General features: G+C 45.4%; 1 protein-coding gene and 1 pseudogene across 4 annotated transcripts in view; both read right to left on the reverse strand.

Annotated features, from left to right (window-relative positions):
• The window catches only part of GFPT1 (glutamine--fructose-6-phosphate transaminase 1), a 72,878-nt gene that overhangs the window by 54,609 nt on the left and 3,699 nt on the right, over positions 1-14,570 (reverse strand). The gene's annotated exons all lie outside the window — the stretch shown is intronic.
• Positions 3,450-4,426, reverse strand: LOC146340780 (uncharacterized; annotated as a pseudogene).

Consider the following 14,570-nt stretch of genomic DNA (forward strand, 5'->3'; position numbering starts at 1 on the left):
AACAAATGTTCTCCTGCGGCTTGAGGGACCTCCAGGAGTGGTGTGGGATATGTGGGGGCGGGGTCTGCAGCGGGAGAGGTGAGTTCGCAAAATTCCCCCAACTTACATGATTAGAGGAGCAACTGACCTACTTAATTATGTTGAAGTACTGAAAAAAGCAGCATATAAAGAACTGTGCACAAGGCTGAGACCCTGCTTCCCTTGCATGGCATCCAAGCCACCATGCCATTCACAGATTACTATATATTTAAAACTGTTTTCCTACACCATTCAGATGTCCCATGACTTACTAATGCGTTAAATCCTTCTCTTTTTTTACTTGCTGAGGTGTAGAAAAATTGATTAGCGGATTTTTTATAAATCTTCTGATGTGGAGCGGTATATAAATATTGCAAGTAAGTAAATATGAAGAAAAGCAGGCTGTATGGCTTGTCACCCTCCAAGGGATGTTCAAAAATGCCAGCTATGCCTCCTTGAATATGCCTGGAATGGAATCCATTCCAACTTCTGGAGTTCATTCTAGAGTTTTGGTACAGTGGAATGAGTCCATCCCACTTTCGGTCAAAACTCTACAGAGCAGGACTGGTTCATTATGCTCACCCACAATGTTTCATGCTTTTAGCATCTTTGATTTGGTCCTTGAAAATCGAGCTTATCAAGACTGCTTATCAATGGGATCTTCTCCAACTGGGGAGAGGTAACAAGTGGGGAACCGCAGGGCTCAGTCCTGGGCTCAGTGCTCTTCAACATTTTTATTAATGACTTGGATAAGGAGGTGTAGGGAATGATCAAATTTGCAGATGACACAAAAGTGGGCAGGATAGCTAATACTTTGGAAGACAGAAACAAAATTCAAAGTGATCGTGATAGGCTGGAGCGCTGGGCAGAAAACAACAGAATGACATTTAATAGGGATAAATGCCAAGTTCTGCACCTAGGAAAAAGAAACCAAATGCACAGTTACAAGATGGGGGATACCTGGCTCAACAATACTACAAGCGAGAAGGATCTTGGAATTGTTGTCGATCACAAGCTGAAGATCAGCCAACAATGTGATGTGGCTGCAAAAAAAGGCCAATGGTGTTTTGGGCTGCCGTACTAGAAGCAGAGCTTCCAAATCCCGGGAAGTACTAGTTCCCCTCTACTCAGCACTGGTTAGGTCTCATCTGGCGTACTGTGTCCAGTTCTGGGCACCACACTTTAAGAAGGATGCAGACAAGCTGGAGAGGGTTCGGAGGAGGGCAACGAAGATGATCAGGGGACTGAAAACAAAGCCCTATGAGGAGAGCCTGAAAGAACTGGGCACGTTTAGCCTTGAGAATTGAAGACTGAGGGGAGATAGGATAGTGCTCTTCAGGTACTTGAAAGGCTGTCACAAAGAGGAAGGCCAGGATCTCTTCTTGATCATCCCAGAGTGCAGGACACGGAATAATGGGCTCAAGTGACAGGAAGCCAGATTCCAGCTGAACACCAGGAAAAACTTCCTGCCTGTTAGAGCAATACGACAATGGAACCCATTACCTGGGGAGGTAGCGGGCACTCCCACACTGGAGGAATTGAAGATGAAGCTGGACAGCCATCTGTCGGGGATGCTTTGATTTAGATTCCTGCACTGAGCAAGGGGTTGGACCCAACAGTCTTATAGGCCCCTTCCAACCCTACTATTCTATGATTCTAGGTTGTAAACTCCCATTCAATGAGGAGTCAATGTCCATTTCACTACAGGCAACAATCTTTGAAACTGCGCAGAGTTCCACAGTGAACTATTCAAGAAAAACTGCGTGAAAGCCTCCAATATAATTAAAAGAAAACAAAGACAAGATAAAGGAGCAAATGGACAAGGACTGCTAAACCACCCTTCCCTCTCCCACCCCCCTTTTTTCTTGCAGTCTATCCCCACAGGTACTTTCCTTCTTAGGCATTTTCCAATAGTGAAAGTGAATCAGCTGCAAGAAAAATGTCCATTTCTATATGATTGCAGCAGTTCTGAGCTTAAACATATCACAACTAGACTAAGGTTCGCAGCTCTCATTTTTGCCTAGGGTTCAGTGGCAAATCTTTGCAGTCCAAAGTGCAGTGAGGAAAAAACTGGGTCAGTAACTTCCCGCCGCACCATCAACTAACACAGATAGCTTCTTGATCCTACTCATCAATACATAAATCTTGGCTGAGAGTCATGATGAACTCCCCAATGCCCTGCTGCCTCAAGGAAGGAACTACCTTTAATAGGCATGGCCCTAGGAAAATACATCACATTTTATTTATAGATGTACAGACACTGAAGCTTGTCTCCCATTATAGTCCAATGGGAGACAAGCTCTCCCAGAGGCCTACAGATCAAAAGGAAAAGAAATAATGTCAATGGCCCTCCTAGAATAACCAATGGAGCAGATCTCTTTTGGAGCAGCATTCCAAAGATTGGGGGACACCACTGAAAAGGCCCCACTTCTAGTGGCAGCCAGTCTTGCCTCACGAGATGATGGTGGCACCCAAGGAAAGTCAGGTTGCTTACCTTAACTGGAGTTCTTCAAGTGGCCATCTGTGCATTCACACATATGGGCTCTGCTCCTGCACGGAGCCTCGATTCAGAAACTTCTACAGCTGAGGAATTTTTGGTGGGAACCCTTCCCCCACCATCCTACTGCACATATTCCAGCAGGTTCCCACTCAAACCTTCCGTTCCCAAGACACCATCAATTGTGGCCCCCTTAAAATCAAGGAACCCCAGTACCAACTCCAACATGACATTGACACCAAAGCGGGAATGGTGGGTGGGTTGTGTGAATGCACTGATGACCACTCAAAGAACTCCAGTTACAGGTAAGTAACCTGACTTCCTTCTTCGTGGTCTCTGTGCATCACACAGATGGGCGAATAACAAGCTTATGTACCCGGAGGTGGGTCGGTGTCATCAACGAAGACCCTCAGACAACACCGTCCAGCCAAATGAGCAGTCTCTTCTGGCTTTAAAGTCGAGATGGTAATGTTTGACCAAGCTGGAAGGGGTTGACCAAGTTGCAGCCTGAAAGACTTCTGGTATCGAAACCACTCTTTCAAATGCCACCGATGTCACCATCGCTGTGGTTGAGTGAGCCTTCACCAAACCAGACAACTCCAAGCCCTGTAGTTCATAAGAAAGTTTAATAGCTTGGACTACCCAAGATGCTAGGCACTGGGAGGAGACAGGAAGTCCTTTCTTAGATCCCCCATAACAGATAAACGAATGCTGGGATCGATGGAACGCCTCTGTCCTAGCTTTATAGAGCTAGGATCAGAGGATGCGAGGAAACTGAAGAAACATTGTTAGCAAGACGGGAAGCTGAAATAGCTGCTATGTAAACTCTCAGAGACGCACTACTAAGTCCTTGCTCATGAAGCAAGAATAGAAACTTCAGAACATCCCATACCATACAATGGATGGGATCGAAGCCACTGCCTCGAGCGAAAAGAGTAAAACGTGTCCACTTACTCACGTAAGATTTTCTAGTAGCAAGTTTGCTAGCTGCCTCAAGAACAGCCTGGAGCGAAGGAGGTGAGTCTAACCAGTCTACTGCCAGATCCTCCACGCCATGAGACATAAGGTAAGTAAATCTGGATGTCTGACTTCGCCTCTGTTTCTGGATAGCAGTGCTGGTATCAACGGGAGTTGAAGATAGTCTCCTCTGGACCGATGCAGGAGTTTGGCAAATCAAGGTTGCCTGGGCCACCAAGGTGCAACCAAGATGCCTTCCGCTTCATCCTTGTCTATCTTCGCAATCACTCGGGTGAGAAGAGGAAATGGTGGAAACGGGTAGAGAAAATGTCCCCTCCAATTCCTGGCAAAGGCATCTCCCAAAGACCTCGTACCTCTGCCTGCTCGGCTGTAGAAACTGCAGCATGCTGCATTCTCTTCCAATGCAAAGAGATCCAAGGAGGGGCGACCCCACCAATGGAACCAGCGGCTGTGAACGCTCAGATTGAGCTCCCATTCATGAGACAGGAAGGAGTGACTCAGAAGGTCGGCTAAGATATTGTCCTCGCCTGCAATATGATTTGTTGTAAAGGAGACGTCCATTGCTATGCACCATTCGAAGATTTGTATTGTCAGCCGAATCAATTACATTGAATGAGTCCCCCTTGTTTGTTGAGGTGGAATACCACTGTCATGTTGTCGGAAGCTATTTGGATGTGACGACCACGAAGAACCACTTTGAAAGCCTTCGAGGCTTTGTCAACTGCCAGTAACTCTAAGCCATTGATGTGACTTTTCAGCTCCACCTCTGACCAGAGCACCTGTTCTTTAAGGCAGCGGTCCCCAACCTTTTTGGCACCAGGGACCGATCTCGTGGAAGACAATTTTTCCATGGACTGAGGGGGGGATGGTTTTGCTGGCGGACTTCCGGCCGCTGGGACGCAAATGGCGTCCGCACAGCGGACGCCATTTGCATCCCTGTTCTTTGCAGTAATCAGCTACATAAAGATTTATGTAGCCTATTACTTGAAGAACAGGGATGCAAATGGTGTGTGCTACGTGGACGCCATTTGAGTGCCAGTGGCCGGAAGTCCGTCAGCGGCCGGAGCCAGCCGGCAGCTCCGTGGACTCACCGCAGAGTGCAGCCAGCTGGGACTGGTGAGGATTCCGGGGGAGGGGGGAGGGACAGATCGCCTCCCCCCCCACACAGACCCCTGCAGACAAACGGTAAGGGGGTTTTGCACACCCCTACTGAGGCCTGGTTCCTAACAGGCCACAGACTGGTACTGGTCAGTGGCCCGGGGCTTGGGGACTCCTGCTTTAAGGTGTTCACAATGAGTGCCCCAGCCTAACATGGAGGCATCCGTCATCAACGCTGGGGTGGGAAGCCGGAAAGGCAGTCCCCATACCAGGTTCAACGACACCTTCCACCAGCGCAGCGAAGCCCTGACTGCAAAAGGAGGCCATATCTTGACTCTGTGGGAGTCTTGGTGTAGGTTGAATGCCCTGATGAACCAATTCTGCAATGTCCTCATGTGAAGGTGGGCATATGGGACCACCACAGTGGTAGCTGCCATCAGCCCAAGTAGTTTCTGTACCATGTAAGCTCGTATGGTACAACAGGCTAGAACATCTGACGTGAGCTGCTGTAACACTGATGCTCGATCTCAAGGAAGAAACACCCAACCTTCCAGGGAATCTATGGAGGCTCCGATGAACTGGACAATTTGGGATGGCACCAAAACTGATTTATTCACGTTCACACACAGACCGAGGTTTTCCAACAACTCCAGCATAAGCAGGACAGTCTTCTGTAGACAGATCTTTGATTGAGCGACTAGAAGCCAATCATTGAGGTAAGGACAGACTTGTACTCCTTGGAGCCTGACATGGGCACACACCACGGCTATGCATTTTGTGAAGACCTGTGGAGCTGTAGCAAGTCTGAAAGGCAGCACCCTGAACTGGTAAGCAAGACCGTCGATTGTGAAGTGGAGAAAACGCTGGCTGAACTCCAAATCCCTCAGATAGATGGTGGCAAACCAACCTCCTCTCTGGAGCAAGGGTAGGATCACAGTCAACGTAGTCATTCTGAACCTTTTGGGTGGAATGAACACATTGCCCCCTCTGAGATCCAGAATTGGTTGAAGTCCACCATCCTTTTTGGGCACTGCGAAATAATGGGAGTAAAAAAACCCATGCATCTCCATTGGAAGAACCGGTGTGATTGTGCCCTTTGAAAGAAGATTGTCCACTTCCTCTAGGAGCAATGAGGATGAAGTCGACACTGCGATGCCTGAAAAGGGTGGAAGAACGTCAAACTCGATTTTGTAGCCTCAACAAATAATAGCGCACCCTCAGAAGTCTGTTGTTATTCGCTGCCAAGCTGGAAAAAAGGCTGTGAGATGGGAACCAAAGAGAGGAGAGTAGTCCAGGAGATGAGGTATCAGAAACAGGCAGTCAAAGGCATTGTTTCTTTGTGTAGTCCATTCTCCTGCAAGACGATTGCCGGTACCAGTGGTGTTGTCGAAAACCTGGCTGTGCCTGTGACAGTCCCATTTTCCGCACCGTGGTCTTTGCCTTCTGAATATTATCCTTGGCCTCATTGGTCCTGGAGGTAAACTGATCCTCTCCATCATGAAAGTTCTTCAATTCGGGAGCGTGCCTCTTGTGTGAGACCTGCCAACTTCAACCACATGTGCCATCGGAATGCTATAGGTCCCACCATTGTCGCAATCAGCTTGGTGCCAAGCAGTGTTCATTTGTTGGCTTGCAAGTTTAGTCGCCTCAGACTGAAAAACACATGTCAACTCATGCTGATCATCTGGAAAATAATCACACAAGTTGGTACCTCGCCATGGCCGATTGGTAGTTCGTAACCCTCAAACCAAGGGAGGTGGAAGAATATATAAGCCTGCCCGTTAAATCCAATCTCCTGCCCTCTTTGTCTACTGGCAAAGAATGGATTTGATTAGATCTTCCCTGCGAGGATTCTACAATGCCTGAGTTATGTGGAGGATGAGTAAATAAAAATCTCGCATTCTTTTCCTGAATCCTATGCATGGTCTCCAGTCCCTTAGAAGTCAGAGTCAGAGAGGAGGGTGCTTTCCAAGAAAGCTGCACTGTTTGACGTAAAGTTGGCAAAAAGGGAATTACCACCAGAGTGCTAGAGTTGGTATGAAGGACATCAAATATTAGATCTTTGACTCTCTCCACCAGTTGTTGAGTCTCAAGACCTAGTGACTAGGCCATTCTGGAAACTTGTTCAGAAAAATGTCCCATGTCCTCTGAAGGAGAGGATGGGTCCTGAGAAAAGTGACTGTCAGGGTTGTAACTGAGCCCATAGAGTCCCAAGGCAGCTCTGATTCTGAGGAAGAGATACAATTCATGGTGGGGGGGACACTCTCAGACTTCAGAGGCACAGCTGGAGGGGGAGTCCCCCCCCACTCACATCCCTGGGAGTGACAGTGACCCAGGCATGGAAAGGGAGGGACAACTTGAGCATTTAGACGCAAGGCGCAGGCACAAGCGAGAGATTGCAGGAGCTGAGCTTAGACGCTCAGCCCGATTGGCTCGACGTCAACAGCTGCGCCCTGAAGCATCATGGGAGAGGGGGAGATCTTCCCCTCCCACCCCTTAAGGTCAGAGCGTTGCTGCGTTTTTCCCAAATGGACATCAACTGACGTCCTAACCCTTAGAAACCCCTAGATGGCTGTTCCTTTGTAGTTCCTCTGAGTCTCAGGCAATTAGCATCTGTATGCTTCATTAGGATGAATGGAATTAAAGCCTTGGAAAGCAGACCTTTTGTCTGAGTGTTGATTCTGGCTATTGGAGGATTCAGTAGGCAACAGGGGCATCTTGACAGTGACAATGGCATGAATGAGACCTAGGCAGAGTTTGATTGATAGTCCCCCTTAGGGAACAGGAGGAGTCCCTGCAAACCTGTCTCTCACCATTTCTAGGAGATTCTGCTCCAGGAAGCAGAGAAGTTACCCTGTGTTCATCAGCTTTACGCATCTCGGACATCTTGGGAAATGATGACTGAAGAGAGAGTGGTGGAAGCTGGGGAGCAGGCAGTGGCAAAACAGGTGGTGGCACCCTCACCACTGGTGGAGGAGGTGGTGGTGGCATACGAACTTCTGCACCCAACGATCGACCTGGAGGAGAGTACTCCTGGCAATGTTGCATCACTCCCCAACAGGGATAATGACCATAATGATAGGGGAAGGTGACGACAGTAATTCCAGTCATCCCAATCATGGTGATGTCTCGGGGAGAAAGATCAGTCCGATCCCAGTCAGAATGGGAAGATCGTGCTCTCCCTCTAAAATACATTCGTCTAGGGGCAGGTGCTCCTTCGCCCTCTCAGGAATAAGCTGAGCAGACTGACTGCAAGGATAACCCATAGTTCCGCTCTCGTACTGGCGCCCTGTCAGCATCACCTCGATCCCTGGTCAGTGTCAAATTTCTTATCCCGCCTTCCAAAACAGAAGCCACCAGTACCGGTACCGATGTCGATAGCGAAGGTGCTGAAACCACTGGAATTGGCGAATCCAACATTGGAGGAGGAGACAGCAAATGAACTGGCGACTTAACTGGAGAGGTGGCTTGTTTAGATTCTTTCCTGTTTTTCTTTTGCACTTCCAAAGAATGGGAAGATCTTGCCTTTTTTGATATTTTCTTTGCTAGAGAGACCACCAAAGATCGGCCCAGAGCTGGCGGGTCACAGTGGCCCATGGCTTGAGCCAGAGGTGACTGACAGGATAAAGTCGCTGGCTTCTCAACAATCTCCTTCCGAGGAGGCTTATCTGCACCCTTACTGCCACTGGCTGACCGATCTGTCCCTGATGCCATAGGTTTCCTAGGGGCATCTGCTGCTTTTAAAGCCTTTTCTCAAAGAATCGCCTTGAGCCTGTTGGTATGTTTTTTTTCTAGCTTGCTTGCTAAAGGACATACAGTGGCAATAGGCCTCCAGAATATGTCCTTCACCGAGACAAAGTAGGCACAGTGAGCGACAGTCTGTGGGAGGGAGTTTACCTCCACAACAAACACATTTCCTAAAAGGGGCCTTAACGGCTATACAACCTAAGGTGACGCGCAATCAAACAATCGCCTAAGACAAGATAAATTTAAAAATAAATCAAAAATGGATAACTGTAAAGACAGAATACTAGGGAGAAAAAGAAGAGAAAGTAGAAAAAAAATATTGAATAGAAAAAATCCCTCAGCACAGTCTGAAGACCAAGAAGACCCTTCAGTCGAGTACTACCACAATGCTGGTTGACGAAGAACTAAGGGTTTGAGTGGGAACCCGCTGGAATATGTGCAGTGGGATGGTGGGGGAAGGGTTCCTGCCAAAAATTCCTCCGCTATAGAAGTTCCCAAATCCATGCGGGCGCAGAGCCCATATGTGTGATGCACAGAGACCACGAAGAAGAAAGGCATATGTTCTTTCTTAGCACTTCACTGGCTCTCTGACACAGAGATTGTCCTCAGTACTCCTATTGCTCAATAGTGCATTAACTGGGAGCTTGCTGTCAGAAGTAGGCAAGATTGCACTGGTAAACATTACCCCAGTTACTAGCAGCCAAAACACTTCCCCACACTGCACTGGCTCTGTAGAGTTGCAGCTTTAGTTACTATGATACAGCTTCAGCTCATCAGATACCCAAGTCCTGCTTCCTCTTTTCTTGCTAGCGGATTAAGTCCCCTCATTCGGTACAAATTTTTGACCTCTCGGTACAACCACAGATCCATAAATGCACTCCTCAGTATACCACCAGCAAGTACATCTCTTGCTCCAGCAAGACCATGGAATCAGAGACAGCACCCACCCTTCTTCCATGTCTGAAGATGTATGAAGACTTGCTATGATGCCAGGCTGAGCTCAGAAACACAGGAGAATGGCAGGGGCTCTCCCTGATACTGCACTGAGTCTTGGAGGCACTTGGGAACTTGAGAAATACCATGCTGCCTTCTGAACAGCTGAGATTTAGAGAAATGGGGATGAGCTGCCATCCCTCTCCTTAGATATAAACAAGGGCGAGAGCTCAGCCCCCACTGCTGTGCTAGATCTCGAGTTTAGCATAATGCCAGCAGCCTCTGCTTCCTCCTTCTGGAGGGCAGAATCATGGCAACACCAAAGAGCTTTGGCTATTGGGAGGTATAGAAATGAAATGGAAAGATAAATAAATAAATAAATTTTGGCTGGCTACCAAGGCATGTCAAGATTTGTTAACCCCTGGGTACAATACACATGAAGAGGGTGGAAGGAGTGACCTGTTGACATTTGCTGTTTCCACATCTTTAAATAAAAGATTAAGTGAGCCAACAAGAACCAAGTGTGATTCTAAGACGTGTAATCGACACCACACAGTATCTCCAACTTATCATATGGCACACTCCCAAGACCACATACCAAAGACATTGATCTAAAAGAGAGAGATCGCAAAAGGAAGAAGTGAGAAAGAAAAAGGTTACAGGGAAATGAATTTACTTTTTCAGCACATAAATAAGATCAGAGTCAATAAGAGTAAAGCCTCTTCTATATATACATTCTGCTACAACAGCTTTGCCAGCAAGTCCCCCAAAGTGACTAGAGAATTATTTTTTTTGAACAGCTTATCTACAGTCATTTGTAGCCTAAAAGGGGAAAGAGCTACTTTTTGGCAGGTCAAAGCTCAGTACCTGATTACCTGGAAGCAACAATACTGTAAGAGTATAAAGCCCTAAACAACTTGGGAACACTTTACCTGAGAGCACACCGTCTCCCTATTGCCCTGCCCACCCACTGAGATCAGGAGATGACAATCACCCCTCAGTTATCCATCTGCTCACCACCCGGAAGGGGGCCTTCACAGTGATAACACCCACCCTTGGAACAGCCCCCTCTCAGACATCATCATAATCATCTATTCAGTTTATGAGTTGGACTCTCTCTATAGCCAAAGCTCTCAGGGCAATATAATAAATAATATAATAAAAACAAATACAATAAAACCAATGATAACACATATAACAAAAATAATTTAAAATTGTTTTAAAGCAACGCCAATAAAAGGTGAGATAAATATTAAAGCAGGTAAACACATAATAGGATAATTTTACAATGCCGCTTTAAACATACTAAAAAATATATTAAGGCCTGGGAGAATAAAAAGGTCTTCACCTGGCACTGAGAAGTCCATAGGCACCAAGCAGACCTCTCTAGGGAGGACATTTCACAATTTGGGGGCCATTGGGGAAAAGACCTGCTCACAAGTAGCCACTTATACAATCTCATAAAGAATCTTATGTAGGGGCACATAATGCATGCACCAACAAGATTATCGTTTCATTGCATACTGGAGACGTATTTGTTTCAATTGGCATTTTCTGACCGTTGAAATATTATTTATTTATTTACTGCATTTATATCTTGCCTTTTTTCCTCTTGCAAGTAACCCAAGGCGGCTTACATTATCCTCCTCCTCTCCAGTTTTAGTCATAGAATTTAGTCATAGAAGTCAGCATACACTACCATCAGATTGGATATTGTATTTATATTAATTGCTCTGGGTTTTTATTTTGTTTTTATTCTTGTGAGTATTTGTATTATGTCATTTGTACACCACTTTGGATATTTAAAAAAAATGGTATAGAAATGTTTTAAAATAAATTAAAAATCCATAAGTAAACTATAACTTCTCACAGTTGTCCACATAAATGGATATTTACAAACCTGCAATGAATAATATATTGCTGAAGTTACAAGGATCAGTACTAGTCTACCTGACCTCCCAGAAGCTCTTATACCTGTTACTTCCTCCTATTTCTCATACTTTTTCTTCCCTTGTAGGCTTTCCAGCAACTCAATCCGGTATTATTAGATATTTGCACTGTGAGGTAAGCAGCTTCTATAGCATTACAAACCACTACTGAAGGGGCAGCTGCTCAATCCTCACATCCTAAATGTGAAGGAAGTATCACACCTGAAGCGCTAACTGCCCTACAGAGTCTGTACATACAGCCCTCCACAGAAAGCCACCAAGAGGGAAGAGCCAGCTCACTATTCTGGAACTTGATGGAGGCAATTGCTACTCACAAATAAAAAGCAATTACATGGCTCAAACTTCGAGATTGTAGAAGAATTACACATTGATTAGTTATGTCTAACTGGCACACTTTTTAATGGGGGCAGCATAAAACAGAACTGTACTTTACAGTCAGAGGAAGAATATACGTATTTGTAAATGGATTGTATCTTGTCAACCCTCTGCTTAGGGGACTGAATTCGAATGTGCAAATGGAATTATTTTCAGCCATAATCACTAGTAAGCATGCTAATTTCTCAACTGCACTGCAAATCCGTTCTTCAGAATTCAGACAAAAATAGGGCTATGGGTTGTTTAATATTAGCAATTTAACCTTAAAGCTAAAGAAATGTTGTAGACCTCCTTGGCTTGATACAAGGAGCTGGAAGCTACTCAATGGGAAGAAGAGGTGGTGTTGATTCACTCATGGTGGCAATATCTAGATGTACATCTGAGTAAACTCTTACACAGGCTTCTGGGAGCATGCTTGTGCTTTAAAGCAAGGCACATGCTCCCTATGCCCCTTGTTTTAAAGAAAAATCATAGCTTTTATGCTGCCACATCACCAAACTTCAGCACCAAATTTGATGGTGTGGCAGCAGCAATGGTGGGGGCCACAAAAAAAAAAAAGGGCCAGGGAGCCTGCAGGTAGACTACATGTTGCCCAACCCCCAGTGTCAAGCATTGATTTTTTATTTTATTTGCAAATATAACAACAACCAAAGAAAAGGGGGAGCCATAAAAGAGAGAGAGAGAGAGAGGAGAACATGACATAAAACATATCCATACACAAAAATCACTTACAACACCAGAAAGAAAGAAAGAAAAGGGGTGGGGGGAAGGATTTAAAACTTTTATTTCAAAGATATACATTAATATAAGCAGTCTGTATATTTAGATAAGCAACCATATGAATGGTATCAAGCCAAGGAGGTCTACAACATTTCTTTGGCTTTAAGGTTAAATGGCTAATATTAAACAACCCATAGCCCTATTTCTGTCTGAATTCTGAAGAACGGATTTGCAGTGCAGTTGAGAAATTAGCATAATGCTTACTAGTGATTATGGCTGAAAATAATTCCATATGAAACTGATGACTGTAGGAGATATGTTCAAATGTAGCAAGCGCAGTAAGATCTTCAGACCATTGAATGTTAGGTAGCGGGTATTTATCCCTCCAAGCTTGAAGTATAAGTCTCTTTGCACTGCAAGGGCTCTCAGAGTCCACTTTTGCTGTCCATCTGTTAATCCCCAGAAAAAGCGGGTGCCAAGAAAGCTCAGGAGAAAGTAGAGGGGAGATGGAATAAGAAAGAGAGAAGACGACACAAACAATTAAAAGCGAATCCCATACTGCATGTTGGGGTTAAGAGGTGAGGGATGGGAGAGAACCTTTAGATATGTTAACTGCCCTGAGAGCACTTATGCTGAAGGTTAAGATAAAAATCAAATCAATAAATAAGAGCAACAGAGGAAAGAATTCATTTCAACATGGATGTTAAACACAGTACCAGTTTCCACACTTGGACCAAACCGAAAGTCAGAAATGAGCAGTGTTTGCTCCAGTTCTAAGACGGAGGATGTTGCAGCAAAGCAGGTCACAAAATTTTAGGTGTATAATAAAAATCAGAACAAGTGACTCCCTGCAAATTGCTAACAGTTCCTCTCTCTTTTCTACTAAACAGGAAGAAGTTACTCAATTAGTTCTGGCATCTCACTTTAACCAGTAAGCCAATGCTTGGAATTTCCTCTCAGTCCTGTATACAACCCCTCCTCCCAATTTACTCTGCTGAGATATTTAAATTATTCCAGTTACGATGTTGCACTGGCTTAATTATTAACAGGAAGTGATCTTGTAAGCTTTGCTCCCTTTTTACTTTTGTGGTGAGTTTAAACTGGTTAAGAATATCTACACATTCAACTACAAACCCAGCACAGCTGCTCAAGTGGTTTGGCTGCTGTATCCTGGTCTTTGGAAGAGGCCGAGCAGACAATCCAGTCATCTGTTCTCTACCTTGGCTGTTGTTGAATTATACTTATTCAACTGAAAAGCTGTTCCTCAAACACAAGCAGCCTAGATATAGAAATGTGAAGATAAAAATAAAGCCACAGGGTCTATGGACCCTACAGTCACAACCATGTAAGAGAAATAATCCCCAGAGTGGCTGGCATCACCCAGAGTGGCCGGGTGACCGGCCAGATGGGCGATTAAGAAATTCAATCAATCAATACCGAAGATGAATTGCGGAAAAGGCATCCTCATCATAAGTCTCCATCCCTCAAGATTCAAAATACTGCTCTCTCATTCCAGAACAAAACATCCAAGCATCTATAACTTTATTCAGATATATTTAAAAGGATGAGTTTGTAGACAGTGCACAAGCACCGTATGCCGTAGAATCTATCAGCCACGAGCATTCAAATATTAAATTTGGAGGAAGACACAATTGCACTGTACTCACAGCAAACTATTTATAGCATCAATTGCTCCTTCTATTCTTAGAATTGTCCCACTTTCCATTTTCTGATTGCATTAAATACACATGAGCAAAGTGTAACTGCTGCTCTTCTTCATTATGCTCTTCAGCAGAAATCTCTCAAACAGGACACAAACTGTGCTCCAGATAAAAACTTGATTAGACCAACATTTGAAGAAAAAATACACTTAGAGCACCATCCTGTGGGGATAGTCAGTCGCCTCGGAACTCAGAGGAAACCAACTATCCAATGCAGGGTAGATGCAGCGCGGAGGGGATTTTCTCCTCCACACTCCGGCTGCCCTGCATTTGCAGCTACACGACCGATTTCAGCTGTCTAGCCGGAGCAGCTCGCGGGGGGGGGGGGGCAGGAGGACAGATGGCATATAAGAAGCATCGCACAGGCACTTCTGCCATCTCTGCCCCTCCCCATCAGGAATGCCCCCCTTTCCCCTGCTCCATGCTATTGTGACAAGCACAGAGCCAGGGATGAACCGCACCGCCTATGAGGCAGCGGGGGAGGGGAACTGACGTTTTCTGGGAACTGACCTTGGAGTGTGGGCTCCAAGGTCA

This window comes from Heloderma suspectum, chromosome 6, assembly GCF_057233095.1.
Source record: "Heloderma suspectum isolate Gila_16-S chromosome 6, 16-S_ref, whole genome shotgun sequence".
NCBI classification, from domain to species: domain Eukaryota; kingdom Metazoa; phylum Chordata; class Lepidosauria; order Squamata; family Helodermatidae; genus Heloderma; species Heloderma suspectum.